Source organism: Vicugna pacos, chromosome 13 (assembly GCF_048564905.1).
Source record: "Vicugna pacos chromosome 13, VicPac4, whole genome shotgun sequence".
NCBI lineage: Eukaryota > Metazoa > Chordata > Mammalia > Artiodactyla > Camelidae > Vicugna > Vicugna pacos.
Genome location: NC_132999.1, coordinates 66042516 through 66045317, shown reverse-complemented (window position 1 = coordinate 66045317; position 2802 = coordinate 66042516).

Here is a 2802-nt window from a genome sequence, read left to right as displayed (position 1 = left end):
TCATCAAGCTGGCCTTCGGCCCCCGTCCTGGCTGAGCAAAGTGCCCCTCCAGCCTCGAAGTGCATGGACTCCAGGAGTGTCGGGTGTGCCTGTGTGGTTTACCACTCGTGGCATCTCAGGAGCCCTGGGTCTGGGGACCCTCTTTGCTCGCCCACAGCGGGGCTTCCTACCGCCCTGCAGGACCACCTGCGCTCACTCTCGCCCAAACCCTGCTCTTCCCCAGAGGAGCCCCTGTGGTCTTGGGTCTCCAGCCGCACCTCCCTGCTTGCTGAAAAGGCTGGGAGGGGGCTGAGCTCTGGGCTGAAGAGGGACTCTAAAATGTGACAGAAGTTGCTGGTAAAAGCCCCCTCCAGTCCCCTAGACCCCAGCGAGCAAGTCTGTTCCAAACTCTATACAGTGTAAAGCACATCTCTACAGCCAACCCACACATCACCGGCCTTGGACAAGCTGACAGAGCCGGAAGCCCCTGAGGTGGTCACTGGGGGGGGGATGGTGGACAGTATCTCTGCACCCCCCCATTCGGGGTTCCCTAGTCCCAGCCTCGGCCACAAGAATCCCCAAAGTTCTGCTTGGTTTGAAAATGGCCTTTAAACCTCCAAGGACGACTGAGCTGAAAACTGCCCCTCTTCCTGCAGAGCCCCCCACTGGCCCAGCCCGTTTCTCCAAGTCTCCAAACGTCAGTGGTGGACAGGATGCAGAGCTGGGTGCCTGGAGGACCTGTGTCTGGTTTCCCTGATCCACGCTTTTGCTCCTCAGGACTCTGAGAGACCTGACCGGCTCCGTCAGGTCTAAGTCTCGCCACGCGGGGGCAGGGCCTGGCCAGACCAGGACCCAGCCTCGGCCAAGGCCATGGCCTTGGGGACGGCCTGCCTGGGCTTTTCTCACCAATTGGGTATGATCTGAGAGAGCGCCCTGGGGGTTTCAGCACCTCGGCGGTCTCCCTGGTTATCCCTAATCACTAGATTACCCCTCCCCAGGCAGGTTCCTAGCTATCGTCCTCCCCACTCTCCATGGCCCCAGGAACAGCAGGCCCTGAGCCCAGACTCCTGCCGGCCTTCCCCAGGCCCCTGCGAAGGTGCAGTCCCAGAGTCTGTAGGGGGTCCTGGCCCAGTTTGGCCAGGGCTCCAACCCTCTGAGCTGAGGGAGGGAGCGTGGAGAGGGCCTGGTGAACTGGGCACTCCCCACCTCCACAGGAAGGCTGGATCTTCCTAACCTTGGGTCCCGCGGGCTGCCTCCAGGGCAGAGGAAGCCATGCAGGGCAGGGGGTGGGGTGGGGAAGGGACGCTCTCTGCAGGGAGAGGACTTCACGGGAGCCTCTGCATTTCCCCCAGGCCTCACACTCAGCCTTACCGGGAGGATCCAGGCAGGTGGGGTCCTGGGGTGCCGAGGTGTGAGGGTGACCTTGTGTTTGTGTTTTCTCCAGACACCAACCCAATCCATTTTGGCCTGCAGGCTGGAGCCTGCCTTGGCTGAATTAAGCCAACAGCTCCAGAGCTAGGGTCTCCAGCCCTCCTCCCTCTCCCAGCGACCCCCACACCCCATACCCCGAGCATGAGGGGGTTCTGAGATCACTAGGGCCTGCAGCCATGCCCTAGTTTCCCGTGGGGACTCCCCTCCAAGTCCCTGAGAGCCTGGCAGCAAGGCCCAGGGACCCTCTCAGCCCAGGGGTTGTCCGCCCAGCCCAGGAGAAGACAGTCAGGCTGTGGGACTGGATGGGGCAGGGGCGACAAGGCCCTGGAAGGGCGGCAGGCGATGGGACTGAGCTGCCGAGGAACTCGGCGCCACCGCTAAGGGCAACACTCACCTAGGGCCGGAAACGCCAGAGGTGACGGTCAGCGGGAAAGAGAGCCCGGCAGAGAGCGCCTTCTCTGGCCCAGTCAGCGCCGGCGCAAGACTGGATGCCCCCTGAGCAGTGGGGGCTCCGTCGGGGTTCGAATCCCAGCAGGGAGGCAGCTGTGGACTGCGGAGATGCGAGCGCGGAAGGCCCAGAGCTCTGCCGCCCCTGGCTTTTGACCACCCTGGCTCCGTCAGGCTTTTTCCTCTGGAATAGCATTGGCCACGTGCCCTTCTCCATCAGGGTCCCTTTACTAGGACCCTGGGGTCTCGGGGTTAGCTCTTTGGCCATCGCCAGTTCACCTCTTTTCTGGCAATGGCCCGGGGCTCCGAATGTCAGTCCCAGCCGGAGGCGCTCCGGGTCTCATGCACAACAAAGGGAGGGGCACGGCCCGGAGCCCACCCGGGGTGGCAGAGGCCCCCACCGCTAGCACGACGCCTCCTGGGCTCGGGCTGACGCTGCGGCAGCTCCGAGTCCTGCAGCCTGGCAGAACCCTGCTACTGGAGAGGGCGCGGGGGTCAACGCCTCCATTTGCTTCCAATTCATTCTCGAATCCCAGACATAGCCGAATGGCAATTTCCACTGTCCCCACCAGGCCCCTGGGCCCGGACACCCTGCCGGCGCCCAGCCTGCCCCTCCGCGGCCGCACCTCCGAGTTTGAGGGCTGCGGGGCAGAAGCAGCACCCCGTCGGCTCCCGCCGGCGCTCTTCCACCTGCTCCGCCGGCTCTCTCGCCCGAGACGCACCTGGGCCGCGAGAGGCAAGGGGGAAGTGTCCCCAGAGGCCCCGATCGCCCGAGGTGGCCCAGCTCGGGCGCTCGCGCCCCTGGGTACTCACCTGGGGCCGCGGAGGCAGGAGAGCGCGGGCCCGCCCCGAGGGCGGCGAGGCGCCCGGCGCCCGGCGTTCGGACAACTGCTCCGGCGCCCAGTCCTCAGCGCCCAGCGCGCTGCTCCCCGCGGCTCCGCGCGG